Raw genomic sequence first — 21,407 nt, 5'->3', positions numbered from 1 at the left:
AAGTGGTAGTTCAGGTCACCGAGCAGGATGTAGTTGGTGGAGGTCAGGGCATGCGTGCTGATGAAGTCGGCAATGGAGTTGCAGAATTGGGTGCGTGGGCCTGGTGGTCTGTAGATGCGGGTGACTCTGAGGGTGGTCTTGGGGTCGGTGTGGATCCTGAAGTGCATGTGTTCGGCAGTGGCCAGAGTGTCGTCGGTGTTTGTGGAGACTTTGATGGTGTTCTGGTGGATTATGGTGATGCCTCCCCCGGCTCCATTGGTGCGGTCTCTACGCGAGATCTTGTATCCGCCGGGGATGGCCACTGCGATGTCTGGGATGGAGGCATCGTTCATCCAGGTCTCGGTCAAGAAGGCGACGTCTGGTGAAGTGGTGGTGAGTAGGTCCCAGAGCTTGACGGCGTGCTTGCGTGCGGAGCGGGTGTTGAGCAGGATGCTGGTTGAGTTCCGCTGCTGTGGTGGTCTCGGCGTTGTTTTTGCAGGAGAAGTTGAAGTTCTGGCAGGTGAAGGGGCCGTGGGTGCGCTTGGGGGTGGCCTTGTAGCAGTTGGGGGTGCGTCCGCGGTTGAGTGTGATGAGGGTGCTGGCATCGTAGCGGTGGCGTGCGTTGCGGGTGTTGTGAGGGCCAGGGACTCTGGCCCTGGCATGGTCCAGGCGCGGACGGGCGCAGACGGGCTTGCCTTAGGCGCGCCCGCTGCACGCGGCCACACAGCCGCCACCATTTAAGGGAAGATGGGGAGGGAGGACCAGCTAGGAGGCGGAAGGCAGGAATGCGGGCAGCGAATGGGCGCGGGGGGTGGGGCCGCAGGGGGGGCAGCAGCGGGAAAACTTGGCGGGGAAAAGGGCACAAAGCGGGCCAAAAATAAGGGCAGGGGCACAGGCACACAGGGTACAAAAAAGAAGGGTGGGGGCACAGGCACACGGTGTACAAAATAGTAGGGAAGGGGCACAGGCACACAAAGGGTACAAAGATAAGAGAGGATAGGGGCTCAGGCACACGACAGAGGGGAGAGCGTCAGGCACGGGGGCAGCATGCACAAGTCAGCATGCAGGAGGCATCAGCAGGAAGGCAGAGTCACTGGTGGTGCTGCAGCGGAGGGGGAGCGACCTATCAGAAGGTCAGGGGTCGCATGGTAATCAGTACGTTTCATATTCAGATCAAGAATAATTGGTATTAGTGGCATGCGTACAGGTAGTTTTAGTAGCGCTCTATAAAATTTGTTTTCGCCAACCTCAAAAACCTTTTTGCAGGAGGGTCCCCACAGTTCAGGTCCATATAATGTTGCAGATTGAGTTTTTTGAACTTGAATACCTCTAGTGCTGGCGAAACAGCTTTACTAAGACTGTTCCCATGTCTTTTCATAATCGGTAACATGTTTTACGTTAGTTTCATTTTACTTTTTCTTTTTGGGTTTTCCATGATAGTTTGGAATACAGGGAAACACCCAGATAGCTAAAATTCTGAACATGTTCCAATTTTTGTCCATTTAAAATCACATTTTCCCTAAAAGTTTTATGGGGCTTTATGGCCATGTATTTCTTCTTATTAGTAATGATCTCAAGGCCTTTTTTGTTACAGTATGTTTGGAATGTATTTAGTAGACATTGTAGTCCCTTGGGCGTCTGGGATATAAGTATAGTGTCGTCAGCGAAAAGGAGGGCTGGTATCCTTTCTCCTCTCAATTTTGGGGCATCGTTTTTACAGCCCTCCAAAAAAGATGGAATATCGTTGACGAATAGCGAGAATAGCATAGGTGCCAACACGCAGCCTTGGCGAACCCCCCTCTTTATGGGGATTGGATTTGTTAGTTCGCCTCCCGGGCCCCACCTATCCTTGGTATAATTGTTTTTGTGCAACCTCATAATTTGTTCAAAAAGGTTAGCTGGTAGCCCTTGGTAACTGAGTGTTTTCCATAACAGGTTTCGGGGAATGAGATCAAACGCGGCCCTGAGATCTACAAAGGCTACGTATAAATTACCCTTTCATATATTTACATACATCCAAAACAGGCAACAAAACCTAAAGACCTGGGGCCATATGTAGGTAGCCCAATTGCGATTGCAAATGCAGATATTCGTAATTTGGGCAGTGTGCTATGTAGCACACAAACACCCACACGCAAAATAAGGAATTGCTAAATTTGCGATTCCTTATTTTGCAAATGCATTTAAGGAATCCCAAATTGCAATTTCTTAAATGCAATGTAGGTAGCACCCAAGTCGTGCGAATTTATGCTTAAGGAATCGCAAATTACCACCAGCTTCAGGTTGGTGGTAATTTGCGATTTCTGTGAAAAATGCACTTTTTTGCATTTTTCAAAGTGCCATGTGGCACACATATATGCCCTTAGCGCATGTATGTGCACCACATGTGCACACATGTTAATTTCAGGGGTGCAAAAGGGTGTCCTATTGACACCCTTGCAACCTTGAAATTGCATTCACAATTTGCAGTTCTCTAATTGAGAATCGCAAATTGAGAATGTCCTCCCATTCATTCCTATGGGCCTTCTAGCCCATAGGAACGAACGGGAAGGTATTCCATATTTAGGAATCTCAAGTTGCGATTCGCAAATAGGGAATAGGTGGGATTCGCAAAATATTTTGCTAATCCTACCTACATTGCGTTTTGCGATTCTCTAATTGCAATTCCCTAAAAATCGCAATTTGAGAATCGCAAAACATGTATTACCTACATATGGCCCCTGGTCTATAGTACTTATTTTGGATCTAAACCCTGCCTGGAACTTTGAAAGAACTGCTTTTTCCTCAATCCATATGTTTATACGATTTAAAATATGCCTTGCATAAATCTTTTGTAAAATATCAATAAAACTAATTGGGCGATAGTTTGCGGGATCGCTCCTATTAACCTTTTTAAAAATTGTAACAATTTCCGTCCCCTCCATGTCTCCGGGAAATCTGCACCTGCGGGTACAGCATTACATAAGCAATTAATATAGGGGCCCCAGACACTAATTTCATGTTTATATAGATCTCCTGGAATTTTGTCTAGTCAGGGTGCATTCCCATTTTTAACTAAATTAATGGCCAATATATATATATATATATATATTTTTTTGTTCCTCATCTCAACCATGGCTAGCCCGTCGGTAACGTGGACAGGGAAAAATGAGATATGAGAAGTAGACATGCTGTCTCAGTGCAGGACTGGTTGGGGTGCAATCGTAATGCGGATCCGTCAAGACCCTACAGCTATGTCATTGTCCCAGCTGATCTCTGCCCCTTGTGCACCATTTGACAGGTGATTGCCATTAACCAGATTCCACCATTGCTATTACCACTAATTCGCCTTAAAGAAAGGACGGCAGTGATAGAGCGAAGAGAGTATGTCATGGCTTTGTAATCATTGGAACTGGGGGAAAAAACAAAACAAAAAAAAAACCCCAGCTCAAGTTATTGGGACCAATCAAGTTTCGACCAAAAAGCTCTTTTATCAGGTTTTCCAGCCCTGGAAAGATCCATTTTAGATATTTGTAGCATGGAGGAACACCAGTCATGCAACGTTGGAGGAGAAACCTCTTTCCACCGCCTGCAGATTTCACGTAGAGCCACCAACATTGAGTAGAACAAGAGGTTGTTATTTGCGTTTCGCTTTTTGTCCACTACTCCAAAAATTACCAGGCGGAGATCTATACTCACAATAGAGCCTATTGAGGATGTTAATCTATTGCCTATTGATTGCCAGTAAGATGTTAGATGTGGGCAATCATAAAACATATGCGCATCCGAGGCTGCCACTTGGCCACAACGGGGACAAGCCACTAGTACGCCAGTTGAAAATTTAGACAACCTCTGAGGTGAATAATAAGCCCTGTGAAGGGTAAAAAGGTGGTTTCTGCGAAGCCAGGCAGGTTTGACAATATCCCAAAGAACATTGCAGGAAGTTAACCATAATTCATGCAAATTTAATGTTGGCAATAGGGAGCCCCACAACTGGTCTGGAAGATGGAATTCCCCGTCGATCTCCTCTAAGATTAGATTATAGAAGTAGGAGACCTCCTTGGGTGCTGGTGACTTGTCCAGTAGAGAAGATTCCAGTTGGCTACTTCCTCCTAAAGGTGGTTGTTGGCGACGAGGGGGCCCAGTTCTTTGTGCTTGCGCCCAGCTTGAGATTTGTAAGAATTTTAATCTAGAGAGATTGAGGCCTTCCTTGCTCACTACTAGGTGTTCCCAAAAGAACATATCCCCTTCAAAAAAGAGATCTCCCCATGTTAAGATACCAGCGTCTTTTAATGGGCTTATCAATGTGTCTTTGGTCCAGCAAGGGGGAGCAGCAAGATCCCATATAGGAGATCTATTAGAATGGTAGCCTATTTTAGTAGTGACTCTGCGGTTATACCAAGTTCTTGCAAGGCCCTGCAGTACCTTCAGTATGATCTTCTTAAAAAATTTGGGGTCTCCGAACTTAAATAGAAAACCCAACTGGCTTAGACCTTCACACTGTAATAATGTTGAAAACATTTGCCCGATGCCTTGATCTAATGGAGTTTTAAGTAGCATTCGGGCGTGTGTCAGCTGAAAGGCCCAAGCATAAATCTGGAGGTCAGGACCGGCCAAACCACCCTTCTCCCTACGCAGCCTCAATTTGCTCCAAGCAATTCTTGCACTCTTGTTCCTCCAGACAAATGAGGTGATGTCACTCTGCATCTTTGCTATCAGTGTTTTATCAAAGTAAAGTGGTAGGCTATTGAAAATAAAAGTCAACCTAGGTAGGATAGACATCTTGACTAAGTTTGACCGACCCAGAAGCGATAGTGGAAGATGACCCCAATAACTCATTAGTTTCCTACATTCTTTAGCCACCAGAGTAAAGTTTGTAGAGGCGATCAAATTGATATCCTTTACAATTTTTATGCCAAGATATCTCATGTTGTCACAGGGTTGCACAGGAAGTCCCGCTGCTGTATTATTCCAGACCATGACCTCGGTCTGAGTGGCATTTACTTCATAGCCAGAGATGTTGCCAAATTGTTGTGCTAAGTTTATGACTGTCGGAAACGCAGTGTTGATATCTGAAGATATGATCATAATATCGTCAGCATACAGGGATACTTTTTTTGTTCAATCTCTATATCTAAAAGGTATGATATTAATGTCCTCCTGGATTTTTTGAGCAAATGGCTCGATATAGAGATCGAAGAGCAGGGGCGAAAGCGGGCAAACCTGCCGAGTACCCCTTGTGATGGTAAATGGTTCCGACAATCCGCCATTAACCAAGACCGAGGCCGATGGATTATGGTACAGCAGTTCCACCGCTCTACAGAAGGCCCGGCCCACGCTGAATTTTTCCAAGGCCCCCGACAGGTATACCCAATTGACCCTGTCGAAGGCCTTGGCTGCGTCCAACGTGATAATAGCCAAAGGCAGCGATGAGCTAGTTGCCATATCGATCGCTCCTATTAGATCATATGTCAGTTCAAAAATCTGGCGGCCCTTAACAAAGCCCTTCTGATATGAATGTAGAACTGAAGGAGCGACCTGCCCCAACCTTTTGGCTAGAAGTGACGCGAAGATCTTGTAGTCTGCGTTGAGTATTGAGATAGGGCGATACGAGCCGCAGGCGGTGGATGCCTTTCCTGGTTTCAAAATTAGCGTGATTGAAGCTTTATTCCACGTTGTGGGCGGTAGATCGCCGTCTATCAGAACTTGGTTAAATAACCTGGTGAGAAAGGGAGCAATATCAGCTGCAAGATGTCTATATATCTCTGCCGGCAGGCCATCAGGACCCGCCGCCTTTCCACACTTACTGTTGACTATAGCAGTTGATACCTCTTCTACCGTTATAGGCTGATCTAAAAAAGCCACTTGTTCTGGAGATAATGATGGTAGTGTAATTTTATTAAGCCAATTTCCTACATTGTCAGAATAGATGTTATTATCCTCTCGGTAGATAGCCTGAAAAAAGTCTTTAAAGGCTGACCTGATTTCTGGGTCAGAAGAAACTGTACCAGAGCCAGTAATTATAGACTCAATATTGTTATGCGTCTGATCAGTTCTAGACTTCCAGGCTAATAATTTGCCCGCCCCTCAACCAAATTCAAAATTGGCTAATTTGCTAGCTTTCCACCTTTGCAAAATACATTGGTTTAGTAGAGAAGCTAGTCGCCCTTTAAGCTTTATCAAGTCCTCCTGTTTAGCCAGTATGACATGTTCAGGAGCATTGTTAAGATTATCTAACTCTGATTGGGCTGTCGATATGTTAGCCTCTATCAACGCGACTCCTTGGGTATACTGCTTTTTTCGGAACGAAGATTTGTTCTTAATGACCCCTCTCAGAGAACATTTGAAAGCGTCCCATACTGTACTAGAGCAGGCAGAACCGATGTTAACTTTAAAGAATTCTTGTGTTTCCACTCTAATGTACTCCAAATCATCAGAAGATGTAAGGAAATACCTGTCAATTGACAATGACCTAATTGGGGGTTGAGACTGCAGTTCAAGGTCTAGGAGTACCGCCGAATGGTCCGACAGATGCAATGGTAAATAAGTTATACTCCTAACTGATTTATCCAGAACTTTGTTTACTAGGAAGAAATCGATCCTTGAACTGTGACGATACTTGTCATTTTGGAAGGAAAAGCCAGTTTTCTGTCCCGATCTTGCTCTCCAAATATCAATAAATCCATATTGATGCATAGATTTAAGCAAGAAGTCTCTGGATTTAGAGAGAGCGAGTTGTCGGCCAGAAGTGGACTTATCCAGCAAAGGATCAAGCATAATATTAAAGTCTCCCGCTATTATCATTGGTTCTGGAAAATGCAAGAGCTCAGAAAACAGCGAGGCCAGGGCAGAGGGATCATCTCGGTTAGGCCCGTAATATCCAACCAACGTGACGCATGTACCGCCTAACATGACAGCCGCTATTACCCACCTACCCAAGGGATCAACCTTCTGTTTCAAGAGTCTTGCTGTAATAGCTTTTTTAAATAGAATAGTAACCCCTCTAGTGTTAACTGTTTGAGAAGTGGCAACAAATAGATCTATCCACCTGTTTTTTTTTTTTACCAGGTCAGATACTTCAGCTTCAACTAGATGTGTATCCTGGAGTATAATGACCTGCGCATCAAAATCACGGATATATTGTAAAATTGTGTTAGATCTGGGTTTGGTGCGCAGGCCATTAACGTTCCAGGAGAGAATCTTAATGGTACTCATAGTTAATATATCTAGTGAAGCTGGGCCCTACTAACTTACGTCCTTAATACTACTTGGAAATGCACGATTCGTCCACTTTTCAGATATGGGGTTGTCGACCGCCAATTTGGAGATGAGAAACTTTTTATTTTTTATTACCCTTACCCTTACCCGCGTGAAACCCCCCCCCCTCCCCTGAGGAACCCCTGATTAACCAACCGGAGCAGGTCCGGTTTGTGATACCCCTACCGACCCTATCTAAGCTTAGGCAAAGCGCTGGTGACTATCCTGGTTGAGGGCTAAGTAAATCTAATAAGAGTTAAGCCTGTTGTAGTCATACTCAGAATTAGTTGAGTTACCTTAGCTTGTAACTCTACGAAGGTTTTTAGAGGTTTGTGTATATACTCGTGCACCTTGTGTTTTAAAAAAAAATCCCTTTTTTTAATATATTTTTTTCCTTTTTCTCTTTTCTTCCCTTTTTTTTTTATTTTTTTCCCCTCCTTTCTTCCCTTTTGCTCTCCACTTCTTTTTGCTTCCCTATTTTTTTTCCTATTTTTTCCCCCTTCTACTCCCCTCTTTTCTTTTCTTTTTTTCTTTTCCTTCTTTTCTAGATTAACTTATTTTTTACTCTTCTTCTATTCTACTACAGAGGTGTATGTCAAAAACTCTATAGGCAACAATATAGGGGAACCCATGAAATTCTCGATTTAAAACTAACATACCGTCAATTTTTAGAGGTGCCTATGCTCATTAGTAGCTCATCTATTTACAACAAGGGGTGGTGAGGGACAGAGTCTCTGAATTAAGCAGAATACTCTCACCCTGTCAAGAGATCAGGGCTAGATCCAACACCGTTTTTTAGCTCACTGCACCATCCCAGTTTCAGAACCTGGCTGTATGCAAATTAGTCTGTTCCTGTCCCAGTGCATGATGGGGACAGGGCAAACCAAACTACAAAAGCCAATTCTTACACTGGGAAGGAAACAAGCTTCCGGGGACCGGTTTCTGGCATTACAGCCGTCTTCGGCCCGGCTTGCTTGAATCCTGATGGTGCAATGAGCAAGGGACTCATGTCTGAGTATACCCTTCCACGCTTAGGGTGGACAAAAATATTTACAACAAGGGGTGGTGAGGGACAGAGTCTCTGAATTAAGCAGAATACTCCCACCCTGTCAAGAGATCAGGGCTAGATCCAACACCGTTTTTTAGCTCACTGCACCATCCCAGTTTCAGAACCTGGCTGTATGCAAATTAGTCTGTTCCTGTCCCAGTGCATGATGGGAACAGGGCAAACCAAACTACAAAAGCCAATTCTTACACTGGGAAGGAAACAAGCTTCCGGGGACCGGTTTCTGGCATTACAGCCGTCTTCGGCCCGGCTTGCTTGAATCCTGATGGTGCAATGAGCAAGGGACTCATGTCTGAGTATACCCTTCCACGCTTAGGGTGGACAAAAATATTTACAACAAGGGGTGGTGAGGGACAGAGTCTCTGAATTAAGCACAATACTCTCACCCTGTCAAGAGATCAGGGCTAGATCCAACACCGTTTTTTAGCTCACTGCACCATCCCAGTTTCAGAACCTGGCTGTATGCAAATTAGTCTGTTCCTGTCCCAGTGCATGATGGGAACAGGGCAAACCAAACTACAAAAGCCAATTCTTACACTGGGAAGGAAACAAGCTTCCGGGGACCGGTTTCTGGCATTACAGCCGTCTTCGGCCCGGCTTGCTTGAATCCTGATGGTGCAATGAGCAAGGGACTCATGTCTAAGTATACCCTTCCACGCTTAGGGTGGACAAAAATATTTACAAGGGGTGGTGAGGGACAGAGTCTCTGAATTAAGCAGAATACTCTCACCCTGTCAAGAGATCAGGGCTAGATCCAACACCGTTTTTTAGCTCACTGCACCATCCCAGTTTCTGTCCATCACCACCCCTTGTTGTAAATTATTTTGTCCACCCTAAGCGTGGAAGGGTATACTCAGATGTGAGTCCCTTGCTCATTGCACCATCAGGATTCAAGCAAGCCGGGCCGAAGACGCCTGAAATGGCAGAAACCGGTCCCCGGAAGCTTGTTTCCTTCCCAGTGTAAGAATTGGCTTTTGTAGTCTGGTCTGCCCTGTTCCCATGATGCACTGGGCCAGGGACAGACTAATTTGCATACAGCCAGGTTCTGAAACTGGGATGGTGCAATGAGCTAAAAAATGGTGTTGGATCTAGCCCTGATCTCTTGACTGGGTGAGAGTACTCTGCTTAATTCAGAGACTCTGTCCATCACCACCCCTTGTTGTAAATTATTTTGTCCACCCTAAGCGTGGAAGGGTATACTCAGATGTGAGTCCCTTGCTCATTGCACCATCAGGATTCAAGCAAGCCGGGCCGAAGACGCCTGAAATGGCAGAAACCGGTCCCCGGAAGCTTGTTTCCTTCCCAGTGTAAGAATTGGCTTTTGTAGTCTGGTCTGCCCTGTTCCCATGATGCACTGGGCCAGGGACAGACTAATTTGCATACAGCCAGGTTCTGAAACTGGGATGGTGCAATGAGCTAAAAAACGGTGTTGGATCTAGCCCTGATCTCTTGACTGGGTGAGAGTACTCTGCTTAATTCAGAGACTCTGTCCATCACCACCCCTTGTTGTAAATTATTTTGTCCACCCTAAGCGTGGAAGGGTATACTCAGATGTGAGTCCCTTGCTCATTGCACCATCAGGATTCAAGCAAGCCGGGCCGAAGACGCCTGAAATGGCAGAAACCGGTCCCCGGAAGCTTGTTTCCTTCCCAGTGTAAGAATTGGCTTTTGTAGTCTGGTCTGCCCTGTTCCCATGATGCACTGGGCCAGGGACAGACTAATTTGCATACAGCCAGGTTCTGAAACTGGGATGGTGCAATGAGCTAAAAAACGGTGTTGGATCTAGCCCTGATCTCTTGACTGGGTGAGAGTACTCTGCTTAATTCAGAGACTCTGTCCATCACCACCCCTTGTTGTAAATCATTAGTAGCTCATCAGCAGCCTGAACTGTACGGACATTAAACATTTTGTTGTTGAACATGATCTTCAGTGCTGCAGGGAAACTTAGCTGCACAGACGCCCCCAAGTTTCTAAATGCCTCCATTCTCCTTCCCAGCTCCCGCTGCCTATCGAGGGTCGCCCTCGACAGGTCAGATCGTACTTGAAAAGAGAAACCCTCTCCAGACAGGGATTTTTGTTTAAGGGCAAGGTTAAGAATGTGGTCCTTCAATAGAAAAGTGTGGAAGTTCACCAGAATCCTGCGGGGCTTTGTCCGCTGCGGGTTACGCCTGAAGGGATCTCTGTGAATCCGTTGGATGTCTAGATTGAGTTCCTCCTCTGTATGCGATAAGTTTAAAGATTTTATGAGGAGTTGAATAATGTATGCCTTGATTTTGGTTCCTTCGCTTCCCTCTGGTACATTCAAGATGCGAATATTACAGCGCCTCGCGTTGTTTTCCAGGGCCTCCATTCTATCATCTAGTAGAATGTCCTCTTTTTTAAGTTTCACTATTTCTTCCTTGGCATTATCTAATTCTAGGGACATTGCCGCAGTTGTTTCTTCAAACACCCCAGTTCTTGAGAAAAGCCCGTCTATTTTGTTATCCAGTGATTCACAGTATGTCCTGATCTCTTTTTGAATTTTAGATGACTCCTCAAAGCCACGTTTAATGTCAACCGACAAATTATAAATCATGGTTAGAACTGAGGAGAAATCCAAAGGAGAAGCAGGGGCAGTTGCATCTGCATCTGCAGTTGATTGTGCTGTAGAACTATGAGAGGGGTCAAAAGCTAGTTGCAACTGAATATTTTGATCCACATTTAAAGGGGTCCCAGGTAGTAAATGGTGTTGATTGTCCAACTCTAAATCTGCTGGCTCAAGACTTGCATCTGTCTCCAAACCGGTGCATTTACCAGAGAGGCTATAGTCTTCCACTACTGTGATACTAGTAGATACGGCCGGGATCAAATCAGACTTATTGAGACTTGAAGAGCTACTAGGACTATTGCTGCCATCGATACACTGCTCTATTGGTATCTCTAGAATTGGAGCAGCATTTGCTGGCGTAGTATTTTCGGTGGGCTTCCCCTCTCATTGGGTTGACTCTCGCTATGTAGCTCCCCTTCCATAGTTTGTGGACAAGAGGCCATATAACTAGATACAGCAGAGCTAGAAATTGTGCCTGAAGATACACAAGGGGGGGACTACTCTGTGCGAGGCTTAGGACCTGAGTTATGGCCTTGAAATAAGACCGCAGAGAAGGTGTTATCTTTGAACCAGAATCCAAAACTGATTTTGCTGCTTTGGCTTTTTTGGATCGTTTAGGTTTGACCTCTGAAGAAAGGTAAGAAGAGGATTTTGATAGCGTTCTGTTGATACCGCAAGCACTGCCGCTGTTGCTAATGGGTATTTCACTAGCTGGATTAGTTAATTTGGGTCCCGCTGCAATATGATCTTGGTCCTCGCCCCAATCAGCTGTGTGGATTCCAGAGCTAAAGTGGAAAACAAGTTTAGTTTACCACGATTAGACTTCCCTCCTCGGTACTGGTTTAGGCTCCCGGTTTTAGCGGACTAGTTTTCTCTGTGCCCCTTATTAGTTGTTGCTGGAGTCTGTTTTATGGAAAGGTCATGTCGGGCTGAGGTATGACTTCGGAGGGAATAGGGATTATTAGCCAACCTAGTAGTCTGCGCCAAGTTTTGACCCTTCTTCCAGCCCAGCAAATCCCTCTCCACACGGCTCGCCTAGCGCCCTCAAAAATTGATTAGCCACTACTTCCCCCTCTCCCTGGCTCCCCTTCACCTTGTTTGCCGTCAGTCCGGGTTTATTGAACTCCATCGCTGCCTCCGGTCGAGTTGCCAAAGCCGGCTCCAAAGTGTTCACGGTCGCGCCCTCCAACGCCGCCACGCATACCTTTCCACCAACAGTCTGAGGAAGAAAGTCTCTGTGGAGGGAGCGGACCTGCCTCCCTCGACGGAGCTCCAGGGCGGCCCGGTGCGACTTCCACGGCACCGCCAATGACGAGAACCAAGTCCGCGGCTGCCACTGAAGCAGAGTCGGCAACAGCAACGAGGCACTCGGGAGAGCAAACACCGAGTCAGACTGGAACACGCCCCCATGCACATGCATGGAGAGCGAGAGGAGACCGGATCAAGCGGCGCGGTAATTGCAGAAAGTCTTCGTTAAATAGAAATATGTTCCAAAAATAGGTATACAGTGGTAAAAGAAAAATGCTAGGAGTGCTGGCGCTCGGATATAGCCCTCATTCGTGAAAGAAAAAGCCCAAACGCTCCGCTAAAGCTTAAAGCGGGGTACCGCGGCAGCTAGCCTGCTGCCGCCATGTTCCTCCATTTTCTACATTAATGGCCAATATTGTTTCCTGTAGATCAAAGTCTAGTTTGACTTCGCTTGGATTTAGTAATAACCCATCCTTGGGTGGAGTCCTATCATTCTCTGGTGCTCCATATAATTTTGTAAAGTGCTCAATCCAAGTAATCTCATCAAGATAAACACCCCTAGTTTCTCTTTCTTTTTTCTTTCCTTTAGCCACAAGTCTCCAAAAAGACATTTGGTCATTGTTCTTAGCACGAGTAAGCAGATAAGACCAGTTCTCATCGTCCCATGATACTTTAGCCTTCTCTTGTACTTTCCTATATCTTAATCTAGCATCTTTTACTGTGAGCATATTATTGTTTTTTATAGCTTGGACTAATTCAGCCTTAGCAATACGACAATCCTTATTTTACCAGGATTTCCCTCCCAACTGGAGCTTTCCGTCTCTACCGGTCTTTTTTGGTATTTTTGTTACCAGCGGGACAAGTGCTTTGTGAAACTCCTTATGTAAGTCTAGGAATATATTTCCCTCCAATAGTGTAGTCGTACATCTGCAGAAAATATTGGCAAATGTATTTTAAAGACTTGCCAATGCTTCACCATGCTCCAGCATATATGCCCATTTTACTGAGCGACGGTTATTGCTAACTAAAATGTCATCTGAACTTACATGGACTGTATCGTTGCTCTTAATTGGACTAGGCAACAATCTATTATTAAATACCAACTGGAGCGGGCGATGGTCGCTCTCTACTCGTGGCATAATCTTTAGGTCTACTGCATACGGCCAAATATCAAAAGATAAGATTATATAATCAATTTTGCTCTGGGATTTACTTCTACAAAATGTCGGGGCCTTTGGTATGTCTGATGGTAAACGGCTGTTGCATGCTCTCAGGCCATGCCCAACCGTTGAGGTTCTGTAAATTACGACTTGGTTCGTGCTCAGCCTCCATTTTGTAAATCGCCGCCATTTTGTGTTGCCCTCACTCAGGCAGCGCGGCGAGCGCGATGTTTTTGTCGTTTCTTCATTCACGTGTCAGGTGGCTTCTTTGCTTATGTTTACTAACGAGTGTCAGGGCCTGGCCGAGTACACTAATTCCTGTCTGAGCTGATTAATCCCCGTCCGGACTATTTGTTGGCTCACACCATTCTTTCCTCCAGGCTATCTTATCTGCTGTCCTTCGCTACATGTCTCATGTATTCTCCTGTTTCACGATTGTCCTTCTACAACATGCAGCTGTGTTTTCTCTACTTGTAAAATCGAATTGTGTGGATTCATTTGTAATTCACTCGAGGGGTCGAATAGCAAACATACCCGGAAACTTGAGTTGCTTTTAGACTTAAAGCATTGTCTATAATGTTTGTCCATGTCTCATGCTCTTGTGTAATTGTATTTTGCATTGTATTGTACCGTATATAAACCTGTGCGCCACGGAGTTAAGTGGCAGTCTCTTTTGAACCTCGTTATACTGACGACTTCTAAGACCACTGTACTAGCTGCAGCTAATAAATACCATCTTCTACGCCAGACGAAGAGTCCGTGTCTCTGTATTTGACAAGGCAGGTGAATCCCGGGGATCTTAGGCGTACCCTGCGCCGCCGGGCCTTAAGGCTCTGTTCTCCAACTGGCGCCCAACGTGGGGCGACTTTAGAGGTAGCGGTTAAGCCCGAGGGTCATGAGGAGCCCCGCAAGAAAATTCTGGAGGATGCGCACCACGTGATCGACCCCTGTATGTCGTAAGTGGACCGAAGGTCTTTGACATCGCGGCTACTCCTTTCCGACGGCTACTGAAGACTGCTGCCCTGACTGTCGCCCTGCCTTGGACCTTTCCGATGATGTTTGGTAAAGCGAGACGATAGACGGACCTTCGCTGGTGTAGGACGATTCTTAGTTAAGTATTTGGTGGGTCGCTCCCACAATCCTTTGTTTTGCTTTGTTTTTGGGTTTTATTCAGGTATTGCAATACCCGAAGCCAAGGGGTAAGTACGTTTGTACTGTTTCAGTGATTTATACCCCTTGTTGTTTGTAAACAGTCTAGAGAAGTAACGATGTCTGGACTGAGTAAATTCAAAAGAATTTGTTGTTTAGGTTGTACAAGGAATTCCCAGTTGGAAGATTCATGTCCGATTCCTCCAGTTGGAACTCCCACTTATGAGCTCTATTCTAAACATGGTATTGGTCCCATTACCTTTAACGAGACATGGGTCCGATACACAAAAAATAGTGGAGTTTTTGAGTTGGCCCCAAAATGGTAGTTTTGATTCCGCCATACTAGATAATTTGGAAACGATTCTGTTTAGAAGAAAAGCCCGGCCGGCAATGTTTGACTCTTTTCGCCTCTGGCGTAAGGAAGCCAAACAGAAAGAAATTAAGCAAGCGAAAAAGGATAAGAAAGCACAAAATATGTCAATTATAGAGGCTGCTCAACAGTTTAAAAATAATGAAGCAGATGGTGCAAATGAGATATTAGAGAGACAACATCGCATGGCGATAGATAGATGCTATCCGATGTTGCCTACTTCCTCTTCAGATAAAAGTAAGGAATTAGAAGAAGATTCCCTAATGTCTTGTTTATTGAATTCACCTCCGCCCTATGCCCAAAATCCTAACGCACCTTTGTTACCCCCTCCTATCGCTCAACCACTGGTTGCTCAATTGCCGATTATTCGGCAACCGGCTCAGCCCATTAATGCTTCCCTGCCTGTTTCTGCTCCGTCTTTACAGCCTACAATTCAGCCCCCACCTCTACAAATTCCCACTCTTGTTCCTCAGTCGGCTACATTTCAGTCTCCGTTACCTTCTGCATCTGTATTGCCTCCCATTCTCTCAAGGGATTCCCCTACACCACACAGGAGACTAACTGAGGCTGTCTCAAATTACTTTTCTCCTCTTCTCGGGTCTTTGAATCTGTCTCCAGCTTTCTCTAGGTGACAATCCCGTTGTCAGCTTCCTCTTACGGACGAAAAGGTAGTTTTGGGTTCCCTCGCTCGTAAATGGATTGAGAGAGGACTAGACTATAGTACAGAAGATATTATGAGTTCTTTTCACCAATGGGTAGAGCCCACGCTAAGATATGTTTTTAATGTCATGTGTCAGACTCTGATTAAAGGTTGGGAAGATATGGAGTTGGATACAGTTCCTTCAGAGCTATTGAAGTTACAAGCCGACTTCGATAAAGGTTTTATTGTAGGGCCACAAGTTGAAGACGCAGTGAATAAACTCATTGCGTTTCGAACAATGTTTTTGTCCTTGTCCTTTTCCGAGATTGATCCTGCCAAAAACAAAGGCATTAAGAATTATCCGATGCGTGAAGTTCCTCCCGTATGGAGGGACGCAGTAGTTAGTCCGCCTCCTGTCCCTGCTCATTTCCAGCGTATATGGGTCCACGAACCCTGGAAAAGGTCTGAAGTATTTGTGCTTAAACAAACTCTTCCGGACCCTCGTAAAAATCCAGCTGGATATTATAAGGAATTGTCTCAAACAGTTTACGCTTGTATTATGAATTTGGCCGATATCGATATGTTGTTTGGGAATGTTGTTCTACAAGCCTTGTGGGCACGGATTCGTAGGGAAAATCATAATGCTGAATTAGGTGGTGATTGGGCTGCTATTAGAGCTGCTGATGCAGGTCAAGTGGGTGGTGCGAAACCCGATGATCTGATTACGGCCCTACCAGGCAGAATAATAGAATTCATGAAAACTATGATGCCCGCGGTGCGAGTTAATTGGGATAAGCTGGCCGCATACAAGCAAAAGAAAGACGAAAGCGTTTCGGATTTCTTCACCCGTTTTGAAGAGACGTTTATTGATCACAGTGGTCAGGATTTGAGTGTAGAGGGTGGCCAGCGGTTATTTGTGGACAAGTTTGTATACAACTTGCTTCCCGAATTGTCGAATAAACGAAAGAGTTCTGAAAGTGCATGGGCTGTCTCTTCCCCTGCTAAAATACTGGCTACTGCACAGTATTATGAGAATAGAGATAAGGAGAAGAAAGAGAAACAAAAGAAGAAAAATAAAAATTTGAAAACGAAGATTCTTTTACAGCAAGCTTATCCTCCGCGATCTGCGCAGCCTCAGTTTTCTCAACCCCCACGTCTTCCGTTGGGTCCTAATCAATGCGCGTATTGTAGAGAAGAGGGACATTTTAAGACTAATTGTCCGGTTTTATTACAGCGTAATAATGGGATATCTGCTCCACGAGGTCGTGGTAATTCACAGTCAGGATATAGAGGTAGAGGTCGAGGTGTGTCCTCTCAGGAGCAGCGTTCTATTCCTCCATCTACTATGAACTATTTTGATCAACAGAGAGTTCAATCCACACAGTATTATAATGACGATTATTGTGAAGAAAGGGCTGACGATTTTCAGATCGAATAGGACAGCCATGGACGAAGTGAGGGAGTTGTGTCGATTCCAGTAGATCAAAATGGGCCATATGTCACGATCAATACTATGGGTGTTTCAGAACCGTTTCTTTTGGATACTGGTGCGATGAAAAGTTCTATTATGCATACTAAACTCCCTGGGGCACCTTTGTCTGGCTTAATAAATACTTCTGTAGGATTTTCTGGCGCCCCAGTTTGTAATCCGGTTTCTTGTTCCTTGCCTGTTTCGATTGGTCCCTATGACTTGAATGCACCGCTTATTCTGACAACTGGTTGCGGCGAGAACTTGCTGGGTCTGGATTTGTTGAAAAGATTACATGCAACATTGTATTGTTCCCCTTCGGGTGTGCATCTTACGTTGGGAAAGAAAATGACATCTTCCGTGTATCTGTCTCGGTACAAGTTTCCACCAGAGTTGCTTTCTCTTCCTGAAAGTCTTTGGGCTACTGGCCCAAATGACGTGGGTTGTCTTGCGATTCCACCATATGTTGTTACAGTTAAAGAGAATGTGAGAATGCCACGCATTCCTCAGTATCGTATCTCTAGTGGTGGAGAGAGAGCACTTTTGGCTACTGTCGATGATTTCATACAGAAAGGCGTAGTTGAAGAAACAAGAGGCAATGTTTGTAGCAGTCCTGTTCTTTCGATCCTTAAGAGAACTGATCCTTCACAACCTCCTGTTTACCGATTTGTTATTGACCTTAAGGGGATGCCGTATTTGGTTCTCCCTTTTGTGTATTGAGTGGCATCAGACCGCACACCCGACAGTCAGTCATATTAATGGCCAACTGGTGTTGGTGTAACAACTGGATAAACGTATTATTCATATATTCAGCTTTCCTTATCTGTTCATGAGGGGGTAGAGTATGCATTTTATGTGAAAAGACCGAAAGACGATAGGGCAAAGAAGTTGTAAAGTTAGCAACATTTCTCGGATGTAAAACATGGACAATCCAACCTATGCAGGCTAATAAAATACACAAAAACATGAAAATACACAAAGTCACGCCAAATCGACTACGCAATGATTTACAATATTTCAATCTCATTTCCTGCTTCCTATTTTCCCTACCTATGGGTCTTGTACCATCCATCTTTATCTAAAAAAAATGTAGCTCGCGGCAATCTTCCTCGATCACTCAGCTATATACTTCTGTATATCCCGAGGCGCTAGCCGCTTATTAAAAGAACAGAAAATCAGGTTACAGTCTGAGTGTCCTACCGTGACCCTGCGACGGAGACGGATGGCACTTCTAATACTAAATATTACACAAAACAACCCAAGAAAAAAAATGTCTTTAAGTAGTATGAGAAAGAAAAAATATGTTCAAAGTGTTCCGTTCTTCTGGTCAACTCTCGACCTCAGGTTATAGCGTGTTTTTCTCGGCACGGTCTGGTCTTGAAATAAGGTTTTTGGATTCGTAGTGTCTATTCGAAGGTTCTCAGGCACAGCGGCTTGAAGAATATCGTCATCTGCCTTCTCAGACTGAGTTCCATAAATTTGGGCATCACTGAAAGGCACAAAACAAGGAACCGCTGTAGTATCCGATTCTCTTACACCACTGCGAATCCACTGGTCAAAGGGTAATGGCAATGGCACTTTCTTTCAGTGCACGCCATGCACCCAGTTTCGCTTGCTGACCACTTCCACAGCCGTGCGGGTGATGAGCAAAACTTGCGTAGGCGTAGACCAACGAGGCTCCAGATTCTTGGTCCGTTGAAAATTTTTGATGCAGGCCCAGTCACCGGGCAAAATTGTGTGACCTGGGTCCGTGGAGGCCTCTGGCAAAGCACTTTGTACCTGTTGACGAATAATACTTAATTTAGTAGTCAAATCATGCAAATAGTCAATTAACAAAGGATATGGTATGTCAGAATATCTCTTGGGGCGAGGGACACCCCAAACATTAGCTGGGCGTCCAAATACCACTTCATATGGGCTAAGTCCCATATGAGAGAGTACAGTAATTCTGGTTGACAAAAGAGCTAGGAGCAAGGCATCTGGCCTAGCAAGACCCGTACTGGCTTGAATCTTAGCTAGTTTAAGTTTGAGTGTACCATTATAACACTCAACCAAACCTGCTGACTGTTGATGGTTTGCCGCATGGAATTTTTGTCTGATCCCAAGACCAGAACATACTTTCTGCATAATTTGACCCATGAATTCACTTCCATTGTCACTCCAGACAATTCGCAGCAAACCAAATCTGGGGAAGAACTCTTTAAGTAACACTTTAGCAGTTGACAGAGCAGTGTTATCTTTCAAGGGGTAGGCCTCTATCCAACGGGAAAAGGCACATACCACCACCAGAACATACTTAAGGTTGTTGCATCGATCCATATGAATGTAATCGATCTGCAACACTTCAAAAGGATACGACGGGGAGAAAAATGACCTGCCAGAGTTGGGGTACCCTTTCCTGGGTTATGCATTAGACAAACAATACAATGCTTAACCAAGTTCTCTGCACATTTTGGAATTCCTTCATTCTGCCACACAGGAGCCAAGAGTTTACAAATGCCTTTCGCACTAATGTGGGCTGGACCATGAGCCATAGTTACAACCGGCAATACATAAGCGTCTGGTAATAACCATCGCTGATGTTCCGACAATTCCGTCCAACAACCCGTCGAGTCTAACATTCCCGTACTTTCTTTCCACGTTCTTAATTCTTTCTCAGTCGCTTCTCCCTGAATCATTTTCACACTCTCAATCATATCTTCACACATTCCAATTTCCCTAACCCAGTTTGCAGGACCTGCCACATACATTCGACTAGCTGTGTTTCTAGCTGTAGTTTTTGCTACTTCGTCTGCAAACGCATTTCCACGACCCACATCATCTGTGACTTTCCTGTGTACGCTGCACTTTATGATTGCTGTCTGTGCAGGTAAGGTAAGTGACTCGAGAAGATCAGTCACTAACTGGCCATGCTGGATCTTTGTCCCGTGAGAGGTAAAGAATCCTCTCTCCCTCCATAACCTACCAAAGCTATGTGCAACGCCAAAAGCATACTGGCTATCTGTGTACACATTCACTCTCTTTCCTTTTGACAACACACACGCTCTAGTCAAGGCTATCAATTCAGCTGCTTGGGCTGAATTATGTCCGATACGTGCCGTCTCAACAATTGTACATAAGGTGGTCACAGCATAGACAGAAGTAGTCTCCCCATTTGGAAGCTTGAAACAAGAACCGTCTACCCATAGGATCCCATCCGGGTCCTTGAGCAGAGTGTCCTTCAAATCAATTCTTCTCTTTGTTTCTTCTTCCGTTCGAAGAAAACAATCATGTTTCTCCTGAACATCTTTCTCATCTGGCAGTGGCAACAGTGTAGCTGGATTTAACGTGTTACATCTTTTAATGTGCACATGACTTGCCAGAAGTGTCAGCTCGTATCCAGACAAACGAGCACTCATAAGATGCTGTGTTCTAGTTCTATTCAACAAAGTATCCACTGCATGCGGAACCATAACAATGAGTGTGTTATCCAATACTAATCCAGCAGATTGTCTGATAGAAATCGCTGCAGCTGCTGTGGCTCTGAGACAACTTGGCGAAGCTTTAGCTACTGGATCTAATGTAGCGGAGACATAGGCACATGGTCTCTGCTTATCTCCAAATAACTGTGTCAAAACTGACAATGCGCAACCCTCTCTCTCGTGAACGTACAGTGTAAAAGACTTGCTATAATCTGGGGTACCCAACACCGGAGCAGAACACAAAGCAGCACGTAGGTCAACAAAGCTTTTCTGACATTCATCCGTCCAAGGGAGCGAATGTGGCGTATCTTTCAACGTTAGGTCCAACAGTGGTTTAGCCAAAAGTGAAAAATTGGGAATCCATTGTCTACAGTAGAAAGTGATACCCAAAAGGGCACGCACTTCTCTCTGCGTGGTGGGTACAGACATCTGCGAAATAGCGTGAATACGTTCTGGGGTCAATCGCCTTCCAAGATGGATGGTACAAGAACCATAGGTAGGGAAAATAGGAAGCAGGAAATGAGATTGAAATATTGTAAATCATTGCATAGTCGATTTGGCGTGACTTTGTGTATTTTCATGTTTTTGTGTATTTTATTAGCCTGCATAGGTTGGATTGTCCATGTTTTACATCCGAGAAATGTTGCTAACTTTACAACTTCTTTGCCCTCTCGTCTTTCTGTCTTTTCACATAAAATGCATACTCTACCCCCTCATGAACAGATAAGGAGAGCTGAATATATGAATAATACGTTTATCCAGTTGTTACACCAACACCAGTTGGCCATTAATATGACTGACTGTTGGGTGTGCGGTCTTATGCCACACAATACACAAAAGGGGATGCCGTATTTGGTTCTCCCTTTTTCATATGAAGGTTCAGCTTGGGCCCTACCTGACTATGTTTTCGGCTGCATACCACAACAGACTTAGAAATCCTGTAAAGACTTCCGGGACTGGATTGGATTTCAGTCACAGCTCTTTGATCAAAGATATAGTGGTGATGGCTAAGATTGTAGAAAAGGGAAAAATTCCGTTAGATG

This window comes from Lissotriton helveticus, chromosome 6 (assembly GCF_964261635.1).
Source record: "Lissotriton helveticus chromosome 6, aLisHel1.1, whole genome shotgun sequence".
NCBI lineage: Eukaryota > Metazoa > Chordata > Amphibia > Caudata > Salamandridae > Lissotriton > Lissotriton helveticus.
This window is presented reverse-complemented; position numbering follows the sequence as displayed.